Genomic DNA, 15,702 nt, shown 5'->3' on the forward strand with positions numbered 1-15,702 from the left:
GATAGGCTGAGCAAATGATGGGGCCCAAGCTAACTAGATAGGACAGGATAGAAAAGCTGCTGTCTGTAATTCGCCAAAACCCTATCAGAACAAGAGCCAACAGCTGATAAGGAAAAAAGCCCTGAAGACGCTAGGCTTCAAAAAGACTATATCAGTACTCAGGTATTTTCTGAAGACAGAGCAAAAAGGAATTCAGCTCACCCCAGCAGGGAATGGCAGAAATCAAGAAAAACAATGCAAAACAAAACCAAAACACAAATGCAAAAAGTAGAGCAGAAAACTTAGCTTTTGAGGAGGAGGAATCAGACTGGTCTCCTAGAATCCCTCAGAGAGATCACCAGCAAGGCAGAAGGGCGTCGGCTGCCTTATATCCAGTCAGTAATTCCCGTCACCCAGTCATCATCATCCTGCCCAGGTGCTTGGTAATCAGCCTCACTACCTTTCTTCACCAGAAGAGGGAGTTCATCAGACCTCAATGGTGAAGGGGAAAATGAACTCACAACAATTGCCGTGTCGGTAATGACTGGCTCTATAATAGAGTTCCAATAATTAACCTCTTCAGTGAAAACTGTAAAAAATAAATAAAAATGAGGCAAAAAACACAAAGCTTTATCATCATAGCACCGAACAAAAAGTGCAATAAAGCACGATCAAAAAGACAAATGTAAATAAAAATGGTAACGCTGAAAACATCATATTGTCCCGCAAAACACAAGCCACCATACAGCTCCATCAGCAGAAAAACAAAAAAGTTATAGCTCTCAGAATAAAGCGATGCAAGCACAATTATTTTTCTATAGATTAGTTGTGTAAAGGCACTAAAATATAAAAAAAGTACATAAATTGAGTATCACTATAATCGTACTGACCCACAAAATAAAGTTGCCTTACCAATTTTATCACACGCGGAACAGTATAAAAAAAGCAAAGAACAAAAGCAATTCCTGAATCACTGGTTTTTGTTCATTCTGCCTGCCAAAAATCGGAATAGAAAGGGATCAAAAAATGTTATGTGCCTGAAAATGGTACCAATAGAAATGACAGCCCGTCCTGCAAAACAAGCCATAACATGACTCTGTAGGCCAAAATATGGAAAAGTTATAGCTCTCAAATTATGGTGATGTAAAAACTAGTTTTCACAATAAAAAGCACCTTTTAGTGTGTGACAGAAGTCAAACATAAAAACCCAATATAAATCTGGTATCGCTGTAATTGCACCGACCCGAAGAATAAAGTCGGTTAATCACCTATACCGCACCAGTAACGGCATAACAAATAAATAAAACCAGTTCTTCACATGCTGTTGATTTTTTTCGTTCTGCTTTCCAAAGCTCAGCAGAAGATTCCCTATAATGAGGCAAATGAAGGCACTGTGGATGCCATAGGAGCTATCATCCAGTGGTGCCCGCCATTTTAGAATTGCAAAAAAGTGCCGTCGGCTACGTTTTTGTGCTCTTCTGGAAAAATGAACACTGCTGAACAGAGGCCAGACAGAGTCCAGAGTAAATCTGCTGCCACATTATAGTGAAAGGTTCCATCAGAGGTTTAATCTGTCACGTCACTCGGAGATTTAGACAGAAACCCCGATGTAAGTGCTAAGCGTAGAGTACCGGATAAATGTCATCACAAATGTTATGTAAAATGTTCCCAATAAAAGCTTTAACCCAATCCACATAAAAAGCAAGCACCCACTCAGGTCCATCATCTGTTAACAGAAATATCGGGAGATTCCATGTTACTGGTAGCACAAAAGCTCTGGAAAAGCTAAATGGCTCCTCACCCCTGCAAATTCTCAGCTCCCAAATCCAAGTGCCCCCCTCTAACCTTCTGAGCCCTAGTGTTCATAAACCATATTTAGAGCTCACATGTTTGTCATTTTTGTAGTGATGAGAGCCCACCTAACTTACATGTGCATGTCTCCAGAAACATGAGCTGGGTACAATGTACTGGTCACTACAAGAGTATTTTGCAATTTTCAATCAACAACATCCACTACTGCTTGTTTCTGGAAAGCAGCCATGGAATAAAAATCATCACTACACCTGTAGATAAATTCCCAAAGGGTTTAATTTACAAAATAGGGTCACTTGAGGGAGATTCTGCTTTTCTATCACTTAGGAGCTCTTTATATGGAATCCGCGAACTATTCTAGCAAATTCTGTTTTCCAGGAGGCAAATAGCATTCCGTCCCTCCCGAGTCTCTACGTATGGCTAAGGCCTCTTTCACACTTCAGTTTTTTACAATCAGTCACAATCCTCCAGGTTATAAAAAAAACGGATCCGCAATTTTCTTTTGAGGATCCGTTTTTTTCCCCATTGACTTCCATTATTGGCGGATTGTGACAGATTGCCGTCCGTTGCATCCGTTTTTTTTGCGGATCCGCCAAAAGTTCCTGTCCGTCACCATCCTCAAAGATTTCAAAACGGAGCTTGCAACGTTTTTTTCTGTGGCGGATCCGCCAGACACTCATTTAACCTGAAATTCTTTCTGGGTGCCGGACAAAAAAAAAAATTCTCTCTCTCTCTCTCCTTTTCCAGGCTGCGATTCCTTTAAAATTCTTCATTTGTCAGATCCGTCATCAGTACTAAAACGGATCCGCCATCCGTCCTTTTGGCGGATTTTGACTGATGCAAAAAACTGAAGTGTGAAAGAGGCTTAAGTAGTACTGTACAGACACATATGGGGCATTGCCACATACCGTAGAAATTGTGGAACAAATTTTGGAGACATTTTTACCCGTTTCCCAGTATGAAAATATAAAACTTGGGGCTAAAACACAATCTTGGTGGTAAAAATGTAAATTATTTTATCTTCACTGCCCAATGGTAAAAAAAATCTGTGACACACCTGTGGTGTCAATATAATCACTGCACCCCTAGATGAATTGAGAGGTTTAGTTTGTAAAATGTGGTCACTTATGGATGGCTCTGCTGTGTTGGCACCTCAGAGGCTCTGCCAATGTAACATAGCACCCTCAAACAAGTGAAGCAAAATCTGCACTCTAATATGGTGTTTCTTCCCGTCTGAGCTTTGCACTGTGCCTCAAAAGTAGTTTTCGATGACATGAGATTTTGGTAAACTCAAGAGAAGTTGCACAACAAATTTTGGGGTCCATTTTTTCCTGTTACTCTTGTAAAAATGCAAAATATGTCATGGGAAAACAGAATCAGTGGGATGAATTGAAGTGTTTCAAAGTTATGAACTTATAAATTGATAGTGATCAGAATTGTAAAAATTGGCCTGGTCAAGAAGGTGAAAACAGGTTTTGTGGTGAAGGGGTTAAAGAAAAATAAAAATATAGCTAAAAAGAGTATTGGATATTTTAACAAATGTTTAATAGGTTAGAGTAGAGTAGGGCCCGGACAGAAGAATCTACCTTGCTGTGGTGGCTGCTTAAAACCTCTTTTGACCAAAACAAAAGGTGATGGCTAGTATATGATCTGGTATTCAATGGGAACTGCTAATGTGTGATTGGTGAGTACGTGGTGCAGAAGTGGAGTTTTTCCAAGAGTAGGCGGTGGGACTGTGGAAGATTTGAAGGGTAGAGGCGGAGCGGGGGTGGACCTGGACGGAGTCTGAAGGGGAAATGTTGACAAAATGGGGTCCTGAAATTCCTAGTGGCAGCCCTGCTCCCTTGAGAATAATGAGTGCCATACTGGAGCTGCAGAGTAGACTGAGTGCATCTTGGAGCTATACGAGCTGATAATTTATTGTTGCATCCTTCATCTTCTTAAAGAAAATGTTGCAGCAGAAACCAATCTCAGCACCTTGTCAGGGACATCCTAATACAAAATCATACTTTTAGTGTAACTCTATTGCTGTCTTTGCGACTTATTTTCCATTTATATCTGCCCCCTCTTCTTTAAAGGGATATTCTCAAGTTTGGAAATTATCCCCTATCCATAAAATAAGGAATAACTTTCACATCCCTCAGGGTCTTACCACTGGGACCCTCAGCAATCTCAAGAACTGTGGTTCTGCACACTATTGCTCCATTCATTATAATGTGACTGCTGGAGACAGGCGAGTGCTGCGCTGCACTTAGCTGGCCTTCGGCACTCCCATACTAATGAATAGAGCAGCAGTGAGCTCAATCGGCAATTACCGCATTCACTGGTGGCTCTTCAGAACCCTGGTTATCAGGATCAGTAGGGGTCCCAGCAATAAGAATGTAAGGAAGTTATTCCTTATTCCTTGGATAGGGGATGATTTCCAAAATTGAGAATATCCCTTTGATTGAGTGTTCTGTCCTTACTGGAGCCAAAAGAGGGACAAGATAGATGATAAACTGGTAGGTGAAAAGTGCACTGAGCAGCCCTATCATGCCAAGCAGCCCTATCATACCAAGTGTGCATCGAGCACCTGACTGGTATTTTTGAATGAAAAAATATTTCTGGCTAAAGCTGCAAAAAATATGGCATGATTTTTGTTTGGGTCATGTCCCTACAAAGGTGCTGTGCTTGGTTTGAACAGTTACTTTATGGTACCTTTATTTTGTTTGGCTGAAGAGTAAATATCTAAACAGCTTTAACAATGACCATCGTTTATCACCTAATCACAGGATAGAAGATAAATGTTTGAACAGTAGCGTGGACATCCGCTGAAATAAGTGGTGGGGTGGGGAAGAGAGGGTTGATTTATTCTTGAATTGTCAGAAATCTTTTTATTACAAGTAAAATGCAGGATGCCTGATCTTGTTTGAGAGAAGTGCAACCTATTGAAAGCTTAGGGTGATTAAAAAAGTCATTATTTAAAAAAAAAAAAACTAATTAAAAATTTAAATAATGAAATAACGCATAACGATAGTATAAGCCTACTCTACAGGTAGTTTGCATGCTTTGGTGGTAGAAGTGGAAGGGGGTGGGGGCGCCGTCTAGTGCACCAAATACCTTGTGCTGGCCCTGGGTGAGTGTTCCTGGAATTTCTGTGCAATATATTCAGAAAACAATTTTAATCTCAATCCTTCAAGTAGTTCAACAAAATCTGACATATCTTAGGCAAGTAAGATAACTGCTGAATTCTGTGGTGGGAATAGTGTCAGCACGAAAATATTCCACCAAATAGTCTATAACCTTTTCTACATGGTGCAATAACATAAGGTAATTCCAGGAATAGGTGATATAGCTAAACTTTTCTAGTTCTTTTCATGTTTTATAATGTATTCCAATAAAATTTGTACCTTGAATTGAAAAGATAGATAATATTTAACCTTGCATTTAGATAATAAAATAAAATAAAGATAAGGATTTTTACTCTAGCTGAGTTACAAGTCTGAAAAGTAAAGTTTCATTGGTGAGCATCATTGACTTTCATTGTGCATGTCCTTAGCAATTAACCAGTATTATCACGACTTATAAAACTGCGTTTTCAAAATAAAACTACAGTTACACGCTATCAATTACAGATGCTTATTCAAAGGAGAACAACAAAATGCTCTGCTTAACAGGACATGCCATTTTAACGACCTTCAGTGTCAATGATCACATTTACATATATACTATAAACTTTGCCAAAGTCATTGCATGTACATGTCTTGTTAAATATCACTTCATATTTTATGCTTATTGAATATTTACTACATGACATTGTCAACTTAAAATGCTAAACTGCACACTTACTAATCCTCTGGAGCTGTATAAATGTCACACTAAAATGTTCCACTGTTCTCAGAAAGTAATAGAAGACAGGAAGCCTTTAAAACAATTGTTCAAAAAGTAGCGCTAAGTATGCTATGCAAACACGCAACGTCCCTGACAAATGTAACTTTACTGAGTGACAAAATATCCAGTGTCTAAATTGAAATCATTTTAGTTATTAAATGAAAGGGAGTCTGTAAGCCCAAACTGACAATAGTAACTTAGCACATAACTTTGTAGGGGATCCAGCTCTAATTAAAAGCACCTTAGGTTGATGGGAGGAATGCTCATTCAGAGAGAGTGTACTACAAGTATCAAAAAAACTGATCTGGATCCTACCTGCCCTTAAAATTTGAGGCTTTAGCCCTGGAGAGGCATATTAGGTTAGGGTCCCAGAAAGGGCTATGTCTTGTTGCTTGTTGGTGGGTTCTCCCAAATTTACCAATTTGTACGCCAAGTACCTTCATTTTTTAAGATATTTTCTATAGCAGAAATACAGCCACAATTTGATATATTCAGTGTTTGCATACTATAGCATTGCACAGTGCAGCTGCTTTTTTTTAGCTTGTGTGAAGCAATGTAAGCCATAGAACATACACTACATAGACATACCGTATATTTCGGACTATAAGACGCACTTTTTCCCAAAATTTTTTTTGGGAAAATGGGGGTGCATCTTATAGTCAGAGTGTACTTACTGTCCCCGGAGCACAGGCACCGGCACGGCTGCCATCCCTGTGACTCCCAGATTCCAACGCTGCCCGGTGACCTGAGTACCCCACTCTGGGCGATGCACTGACATCTTGGTCAAGTGCTTGCTTTATCCGAATAGTCACAGTAGAAGTTGCAATTTGAGAGGTTTCATCTTCATGGGAGAACTGTCAGTCATGATGATTTCTTATCTGTTTTGTGTTATAAAGACATGATAATGAAAAAGTGATAAGTACTGTCAGTAACTCACACAGTGCGGTATGCAAAAATCTGATTATTGTGTCTAGATATGAGTGAGTGTTTTGAGACAAAACTGTACTATTATGTGCAAATGTAAATGCCAATTCCAGATTTGGAAAGAAACCTACAGTTCTATATATGGGTGCTGTGCTAAAGTTGGGAAATGTAATAAAGTAATTCAGGATATCTGATATTATGGGGCATAGCTTTTGCTAAGCAAAGACTTTACATACCATTATATGTTCAGGGCTTCTCACTCTCCATGACACACTTGTAACTGAACTGTCATTTGAGTCACTGTCGCCTTACTTTCAGCTTCTGTCAGTCTGGTCTTACTCTCAACTCCCGCGTTAGTGATGGTTGTGTGCCACAACAGTTGACATTGACTGAAGGTTTTTTTTAATTTGGTTTTATGTCAAAGCTATAAACTGTTGTACATAGAAACCATATGTTGATTTGCCACAGTCCACAGTCATTCCACCATCAAAGTCATTTTGCCTACACTTCTTTCACATTTATATATAAGGCTTGATATACATCAAATGTAAACTGATAGAGGAACTGATAGCAGTCTTTGCATTTGGATTATTTCCATTTGTTTTTGCACTAGACTGCTGTAGGTGCAAGAAGGGAGAAGAAGCGCAAGCACTTCCAAGCCTAAATGCCGAATTTTATTTTTCTAGACCAATATGAGAGGTTGAGGCTTACATCTGAGTCTCATGTTTGAAAAAGGCTGAGATGTAAGCTTAAACATCGCATATTGGACTAGTACTAATTTTTGGCTCTTGCTTTGCAAGGAAGCATGGTAGGGCTTCCTTCTTCTCTCTGGTTAATTTGTTTGGTGGTTTGTCTGGATGCTAAACCACCAAGAGGAATTCACCAGGAATTCCCTGTGAAGCATGGTATGCTGTTCAAATAATATCTTTCTAAAGTTGCATGTGCTGGTCCAGTGGCCTGATGACATCATTTCATGTAAAGTTTTTCTCCAGCCTTAGATGGACTTTCATCTTGGAATAAAACTTGATGATATCTAATGTATTTTTGCAAAGTATGATCCGACTATGCTGAGTCAAGCTCAAAACACAGAGCCTGATGCAACAGACATAAATGGATCCAGCATTAGATGGCTAAACAGAGAGAAAGATCAATCGATTCATCAAACTTTAGGCCCCGTCACACATAATGACACACCAGCGATCCTGCCACACGCAGCGATGCGTGCTGGCCAGCGGGAGACCAACGATCAAAAAAAGTCCAGGGCTTTCAAGCACGATCAGCGATACCTGGCGGGGGAGCCGGTCGCTGATATATGTCGCACACTGCGATATCGCTGGTTAGATCGCCGTGTGTGTGACGGGGGCTTTAGATAATCTTAGTGTAAGTTGATTCTGCAGAAACATGCCACTTGTTTGCTTATCAACATAAACAAATAACCTTGACAAAGATAGTCTTGTATTGAAGTGTCAATGAAAATGAATCTGTTAATTACTTGTCAGGCAATAAAGTACACAAACATTGTGAAGCATTTCTACATGCCTGCTGAACTTTTAATTGGGCTGTGTATTTTTCTATATTTTAGTGTGTGTACATTATGGATTCCACAAACACTTTGTATTAGTCAATATATCTTTCTGGTATGAATAGGAAAGCTAAGCAATTAGATTTTGCATCTGGCATGAATTGATTTGGAATGTTGAATATATTGTAATGATTTGCACTTTTCTCTTATGTTAATTGCGAACAGAAAAAGGAAAACAGAGGAAATTGCTTAATTTTTTTACAGTCAATGCTTACTTTATTCAGGGAAACTTATCAGTCAGTATTCACGCTGAGAAAATAATGTGAGTTTTTTTTTCTCCTAAAATTGAATTTAAAAAGGTGAACTTTAAACACACTACTCTAAGCCTTCATTTGTATACCCACACATAAACACATACACGCTGTAAATTTAATTAAAATAACTGAAATGAAACTAGAGATAATTTGTTTTTTAAATAGACTGCCACATGCTACCTTTACATAAAATCCATTATTTTGCATTAAATACAAATTAGCTGCTGATATAAATTAAATCACATATAAATACTCTAGAATAACCTAAAAAAACTAATATATTAATAACTAGCTGAAGAGCCCGGCGCTGCCCGGGCATAGTAACTAACTGTGGTTAGTTATAGCAAATTATAATTATCCTCCATCCCATAGTCCCATGCCCATATACCCATCATACATATTCGCCATCCCATAGTCGAGTGCCCATATACCCATCACACATCCTTCATCTCATAGTCCCATGCCCATATACTGATCATACATATCCTCCATCCCATAGTCCTGTGCCCATATACCCATCATACATATCCGCCATCCCATAGTCCAGTGCCCATATGCCCATCACACATCCTCCATCCCATAGTCAACCATTATGACATCATAATGAGCGGCGGGGCTTGCAATCTATGATGACATCAGCGTCGCCATGGCAACCATTATGACATCATAATGAGTGACGGGACTTGATACGCACACAGTTTCCCCATTATGCAAATAGGGGCATTATGACATCATAATGAGGGGCGGGGCTTGACACGCACACACTTTTTCCCCCAGTATCTAGATAGGGGCAAAAATTGTTTGGTGAATTGGAACGCACGGGGTTAAAATTTCGCCTCACAACATAGCTTAGGACGCTCTCGGGGTCGAGTCGTGTGACTGCGCCAAATTTTGTGGCTGTAGCTGTGACGGTGCGGATGCCTATCCCGGACATACATACACATATACATACACACATACATACACACTTTGAGCTTTATATATTAGATATAGACAAACATACCTCATACCTAAATTGTCCTTCCCATTGAAAAAAATAAAGTTGGATCCAAATTGGCTGACTTAAAAATGGCCACCATGGTCACCACCCATCTTGAAAGGTTTCCCCCCTCCCATATGCTAATGTGCCACAAACAGGAAGTTGATATCACCAACCATTCCTATTTAGGTGTATCCATATAAATTGCCCATCCTATGTATATATATATATATATATATATATATATATATATACCCAATCCCCTCTGCATATCCCAAAAAATACCTTTTTATACTCACAGGCAGGGCAGACTGGTCCAATGGGCATCTTTGGTTTGATCCAGCGCTTCCTCTTTTTCTATGATCACTGTCCTTCTTCCCAGTTTCATGTGAACAACATATCCTACATCATCTTCACAGTGCCCCCATCACACTACTGCACATGCACATTTTTCTTTCCCCTGCCATGGCAGAGCATACAACTGCAGTGTGCTTTTGCTGGCTTTAGCTATAGCTCATCAGCGCTCTTTGGTCTTTGCGGCGTATGCGCAATACTGTACTGTGCTCATCCCACAGTAGGGCAGAGAGAAATGCATCTGGCAGGACCGTAATGAGGGACATTGTAGAGCCATACATACAGCCCACAAAAGTGCTGTAAAAGAGGGCTTAAAGGTACTGCCATACTTTATATGGGAAAAGCCTAGTGTCTGGTTCCCTTTAAGGATTTGTCAGCATAATATCTGTTCAGTTCTGGTTCAGAATACTCTGTTGTAACTATTGTATTTGTGCATAACTGCAGGAAAGATGTATATCTTTGTACCGTGTTAGCCAGTAGATAGAAAAATATTCAGGATTGAGAGTCCTCAGTAGTTGATACCTTTTAATGGCTAACTGAAAAGATGGTAACACATTGCAAGCTTTCGAGACTACTCAGGTCTCTTCATCAGGCTAGACTAATACAAAATCTGAAGTCATAACTACAAGAATTCATCTTGAAAATAAACCTTCTTCTAGAATTTTCATACGTGCCTCCTGCACTCGAGTCAAGCTATCTGATGAAATCTCTTTGTGGGAGTGTTGGTACACAGAGACAGCAAAGAAACAGTGTCTCAAAAGCTCCCACACTCACAGTCTAAAGCTGGAGTCACACATAGCAATCTCACTAGCGAGATCGCTGCTGAGTCACAACTTTTGTGATGTAACAGTGATCTCACCAGCGAGATCGCTGTGTGTGACAGCGATCAGCGAGCGGCCCCCCTGCCGGTATCGCTGATCGCTGTAAGAAACCTCTGGACATTTTTTTGGTCGCTGGGCTCCCGCTGGCCAGCACTCATCGGTGCGTGTGACAGGCGGGAGACCAGCGATCAGCTGTAAAAAATAGAATTAAAATAAAAAATATTGTTATTCTCACCTTCCGACGTCCCGCGCAGCCATCCGGCCTCTCTCCACGCTCCGGTCCCAGTAATCCTTTGCACGAATGACCGCGAGACTTCGCGCTCCCGTGAGACCGTGACTCTCGCGGTCATTCTCGCAAAGGATTACTGGGACTGGAGCGTGGAGAGAGGCCGGATGGCTGCGTGGGACGTCGGAAGGTGAGAATAACAAAATTTTTTATTTTAATTCTATTTTTTTTACAGCGATGGCCAGCGATGCCGCGCGCTCGGCATCGCTGTGCTGATCGCTGGTGAAGCTGTCTGTGTGACAGCTCACCAGCGATCACATAGTGACTTACCAGCGATCCTGACACCTTGATATCGGTGTCGGTATCGCTGGTAAGTCGCTATGTGTGACTCCAGCTTAATAATGAAGTCAGAATAGCCCCTATCTCTTTCATGGTTACATAGATGGCCAAACAGAGAGTGTGATGTCTCTGTCTTTCCCACAGTTCACACAGAAATGAAGTTAGAGACACTGGACAATAAGTAGTTTACATGGAGTAACTTCGACAATTATAGTGATAAGCAAATCCCTTTTTAATTTCACATAATATTATTTGCTATGTGAAAAAATATGCAAGTATCTTTTAATAGTCGGTACTGAGGCTAATTTCTCCAAAATTTGTTACATTAGAATCACTTAGGGCATATAATGTAAGGCCATTGGGTGAAATATAGGATGCTGAATTACAAAAGGTGGCAATGGGTGCCATATTTTGTATCTGTATGACGTGGATCTATTTTACCCTCATATGCATATTCCATATTCCATATTCTCATCCAGCTAATCAAACTGTATTTGCTTATAACAATGGCAGCAACATATTATTCTATTTTAGAAACGTTGAAAATTAATTTAAGCTTGCCCTATTGCTGAAAATATTTTTTTTCAAGTTCTAATCTAAGAAATATCTGGTCTATATGAAAGCCAGAAGATAAGAACTTGAGATATTCCTTTTTTCTTGCAATTTGCCAGAGGTCATACAGAGCAGACATGGGAATTAAACCACAATCCCCTATACCAGACGAAGCAGGGGAGATGTATTATTTGATAGCAACACTCTCCAAACACAGGGTTGAAGAAAATAGTCCTTAAAAAAAGTCCTATAATTCCACAGCCCCATCCTCATCCTTCATACCTCCCTTAATGATGAGCAAACAGACTAAACTTAATAAGTGTTAAATGACTTAGTAAAGATCAGACTAAAATAGAAATTGGCTAAATTACTGCATCTCAGGGTAAATGCTATTAAAAAGTAAACATCTAGATTTCTTGGGCGATATCGATATTATCATTATTTTGTCCGCAGTTGTACTTTTTCTGCTGTATTTCGTTAAACTTATGCTGCATATTTACAGAGTTACATAACCTTTCAAATGCCTTTGATAAAAATATAAATTTATCAAGGGCTGTATCTTTCAAAAATATTTGTTTTTTAGCACTTTGGTGTATTCCAGCTGATATAAAGTACTTGTAGCAAGCAATTGAGCATTTAAAGCAAGACATACCAGTTAAGATGTCTTTATAACAGCATGATATATGCATTCTCCACAGGAGAACCCAGATATTTTCTGTTAGGAATTCCAATGAAGTAAATCAATCCTCTTACATAAGGTACATACATACTTAATAGATGCACCACAGAGCAGTTTAGTTACAAGTAGAAAAAAAAGTCCTTAAAATCCGTGAATTTAAAAAATGTACATTTCAAAGAAAATCATTGTAATATTACAATGCCCATTTTTAACAATCTTATTTTTTTTTATCTTGGCATCTTAATGTAAGTGAAAACAATGCAATAACCTAAAATCTTGCTTATTCTTTTTCTGTATCAAGATATTCCATGTTTTATATTTTAGTTTCTGAAACAGTTTTAGGGATTTTTGGGTAATAAAGAAAACAATAGCAAAACTAAACTTTTCTGATAAAACAACTACAGGGCAGTTTTATCAGGGCTAAATAAAATATTTGACATTGTTAATTGCTATAGCCTTAAATAACCCATAATAGGCAGCAATGATATTCCTGCTACCAGACATTTGAAGCATTGCATGTATTTCTTTCAATTGAGATCATTAAAGGGTATCTGTAAACAGGTTTTTGCTTTATAATATCAGAACAGTATGATTTGGGGGCAGAGAGCCGCATTCTAGTTATGTATTAATTACTGGACTGCTTGGTGTAGTTTTGTTAGAATCCCTGTTTTCTCCTCTACAGCTCTAGCATTGGTCAGCATACTGAGCTCTGTATACACTATACACTATGCATTATCAGCAAGTCATCAATCAGAGATGGGGCAGCATCATACAAATTAGCATGACTGGCAACCTAGTTTGGCATTGATAATCTACTGCTGATAAAACACTGATTGTATTGAAGCTACAACAAGCTGCTTCACAAGATATACATAACTCAAATCAGTATATTTGCCATTACATTACTTTCCATATTGTAGCTCCACAACAGCTAGAATAGTAGCATGGATGTCCCTAAGGCATACATATTGTAGCAAAGCCAGGAAGGCTAGGGATAAATCCTAGCTCTAATTATTTGCACCTGGCTAGCTCTGCATATAACCAGGCTAAGTGTTCACCTTAGTCAGTCAGCGGGGGAAAAGCTGACCAGAGTGGACTGGAAATGGAAAGAGAGAGAGACAAGCCATAATACCTCTCTGAGAAGAATTTGCACGGGCCATGTGTATCAAACTGCAAGTATCACTGGTTGCTCTGGACAATAGCTGTTGTGTTTGACTGAACTGGGACTAACTCAGTGGTGTGTGAGTAGCCATGTTCTCATTTGTTTAGTTTGCAACTGTAAAAGGCTAGAGATTTGGTATTATGGTTTTGTTGTTTTGGTATCGTATGAGTAGTGAAAATAAATGTTACACTATTTTGCTTCATGAATCCAGTGCCTGTGTGAACACTACCTTATGTCTACCTGAGAGTGTGAATTGCTACCATTGGTTGATGAAATGAGGGTGTGAAGTTCCTGAGAGCACAGGTGAATGCAGTGTAAAGATTGAATGTCCTCCGTAAAGGCAGCTACAGCATTTCAAAAATAGTATGAACGCGTGAATGACGTTGTTAAGCAACTAGTACAGGCCAATCTGCAGTTGCAGCAGCAGACCCAATTGGAGACTAGCAAACACCTGATCCAGCAGTTTCAACAGCGGCAGAAGGAGTTAAAGGTCCAGTAGCAGCAGTTTCAGTAGCAACGGCAGTTTTAGCAGCAGTAGCAGCAACAACAGCAGTTACAGCAGGTTCAGCAACAGCATCAGCAGCAGCAGATGCCTCTCCTGGGCAGAAACTGTCAACCTGTCTGGGCTAGAGAGATGACACAACCCACCATCCAAAGTGAAGGTATCTTGGTGAGATGAACAGTATGGGAGGTCTTAAAGAAGATGACTCTGAAGGATGACATCAAGACTTTTATGACTTTATTTGAGAGGCTGCCATACAGAGAAAAACTGTCCTCAGAGCAATGCTCAGAGTTTGTGGCTCTATACCTTACTGGGGAAATGCAGAAAGCATACTACGACTTTGCCCTGCAGGATATCAAGGAGTATAACAAGCTAAAGGTGGAGATTATGGCACATTTGGACATCACCTTGGCAGCCTTGGCAAAATAGGCGCACCTTTGGAGCTACTAAAGGGACAAGTTTCCCTGATCCCAGATGTTCAACCTGTTTCACTTGGTGCAAAAATGGCTACAGCCTGAGACCTGTTCTCCAGTACATATGGTGGAAAGAGTGGTAGTTGACCACTTTATCCATTCACTAATGATATTTGTCCAAAACTGGTTTGCTCATGGAGATCACCAGAATGCAGATGACCATGTGAGCTTCATGGGAGGATACTTGGCCATGTAGAATTCACTGAGCAACCAAGTGAGCCTCTTGTCACATTTCTGGTAACACAAAAGAAGGGGTCAAAGGCCAAATCTGAGGTGCCACACATAATGATCAGTTGTAGTAAGGATCCAAATTAAAGTGACAGGTAAAAGAGTGCCTCCTGAAAGTCTAAAAGGAAAAATCTAAAAGGTATAAGTGGTCGGCTTTAATGATCATAGAATCATAGAATCGTAGAGTTGGAAGGGACCTCCTGGGCCATCTGGTCCAACCCCCTGCTCAAAGCAGGATTCGCTAAATCATCCCAGTTAGATGTCTGTCCAGCCTCTGTTTGAAGACTTCCATTGAAGGAGAACTCACCACTTCTCGTGGCAGCCTGTTCCACTCATTGATCACTCTAACTGTCAAAAAGTTTTTGCTAATATCTAATCTGTGTCTCCTCCCATTCAGCTTCATCCCATTGCTTCTAGTCTTTCCTTGTGCAAATGAGAAGAAAGTTGATCCTTCTACAATGTGACAGCCCTTTAGATATTTGTAGACAGCTATTAAGTCTCCTCTCAGTCTTCTCTTTTGCAAACTAAACATTCCCAAATCCTGCAACCTTTCCTCATAAGACAGGGTTTGCAGACCGGTCACCATTCTGGTCGCTCTTTTCTGAACTTGCTCCAGTTTGTTGATGTCTTTTTTAAAATGTGGTGCCCAAAATTGGACACAATATTCCAGATGAGGTCTGACCAAAGAGGAGTAGAGGGAAATAATTACTTCACGTGATCTAGACTGTATGCTTCTGTTAATACATCCTAGAATTGCATTTGCCTTTTTTGCTGCTGCATCACACTGTTGACTCATATTCAGTCTGTGATCTATTAGTATACCCAAGTCTTTTTCACATGTGCTGTCACTTAGCCCTATTCCTCCCATTCTATATATGCTTTTTTCATTTTTATTGCCCAGATGTAGTACTTTGCATTTCTCCCTGTTAAAAACCATTCTGTTAGTTGCTGCCCACTTCTCCAGTT

This window comes from Dendrobates tinctorius, unplaced genomic scaffold, assembly GCF_039654945.1.
Source record: "Dendrobates tinctorius isolate UK_male_01 unplaced genomic scaffold, ASM3965494v1 ptg000003l, whole genome shotgun sequence".
Taxonomy (NCBI): Eukaryota; Metazoa; Chordata; class Amphibia; order Anura; family Dendrobatidae; genus Dendrobates; species Dendrobates tinctorius.